A 1336-nucleotide genomic window follows, 5' to 3' on the forward strand; every position below is an offset into this window, starting at 1 on the left:
CTAAAAATAGCTCACTGAAAGTTCTAATGAGCAGGTATCGCGATTGCGGTACAGTCAGCGATGAAACGCCAGAAGACGCAACAGATGACTTTAATGTCATCATGGATGAAAAGAAAGAAAGGAGATGTGAGTTGGTTGATTCAGTAATTTAGCTCAGGTCAGGATAATCACATTGTCTGCCTACAGCTGTTAATGTTAGGCTAATGTTGACTGAGCTAACGTTAACATACACTGTTGCTAGGTAACTTCAGACTGTTGTTAGCTAAATATTTAATGTAGAACAGTGGTTCCCAAACTGAGGTACGTGAGGCGACAGAGGGGGTACGCGAACAAAATGCTGAGTTTTGCGTGTTACGTGAACGAATCGTCCGTGAAAGTCATTGATTCAGTGATTCATTCATAAATACAGCCACTTGCTTCGGCACAGTCAGCGATGAAACGCCAGAAGCAGCAACAGATGACTTTAATGTCATCATGGATGAAAAGAAAGAAAGAAAGGAGATGTGAGTTGGTTGATTCAGTAAATTAGCTCAGGTCAGGATAATCATATTTTCTGCCTACACCTGTTGATGTTAGCCTAATGTTGACTGAGCTAACGTTAACATACACTGTTGCTAGGCTTCAGACTGTTGTTAGCTAAATATTTAATGTAGAACAGTGGTTCCCAAACTGAGGTACGTGAGGCGACAGAGGGGGTACGCGAACAAAATGCTGAGTTTTGCGTGTTACGTGAACGAATCGTCCGTGAAAGTCATTGATTCAGTGATTCATTCATAAATACAGCCACTTGCTTCGTTCCTGAATGAACGAATGACTCACGCATTAAGACAGTGACTTACCGCCACCTACTGGCGCTTTTAGTATTTAAAAGAATCACTTTTCACTTTATCATCATTGCATTTTTATTTAAAACATTATTAATATTGTATTTATAAAGTCAAGATAAAAAATGCACTGGAAAGTCCATTTAGGGGGCAAATATTGTCCTTTAATGGAAAAGGTGCAGTCTAAGTGGAAGAGAGGGGGAACGCAGAAGGATGGTACTCCACTCTGAAAAGTTTGGGAACCACTGATGTAGAACATTCTGTGTACCATGAAAATGAGTCCATTTGAAACTGCACATTTTCTGTCAGCATTTTCCTACTATTCTTTTTGGCAGAATTTTTCATTATAATCAACTTAATTATTTCCTGGATTTTGTATCACCATAGTCCCTACATGTAAATGCTGTAAATGCAATTCAAATCGAAAACATTGCCCCCATTTTGTGTCCCCCCCCACTTCTCAAACCAAAGTTACCAAAGTTACAATATATATATATATATATGTGTGTGTG

This window comes from Sinocyclocheilus rhinocerous, unplaced genomic scaffold (genome assembly GCF_001515625.1).
Source record: "Sinocyclocheilus rhinocerous isolate Xijiao unplaced genomic scaffold, SAMN03320098_v1.1 scaffold1129, whole genome shotgun sequence".
Taxonomy (NCBI): Eukaryota; Metazoa; Chordata; class Actinopteri; order Cypriniformes; family Cyprinidae; genus Sinocyclocheilus; species Sinocyclocheilus rhinocerous.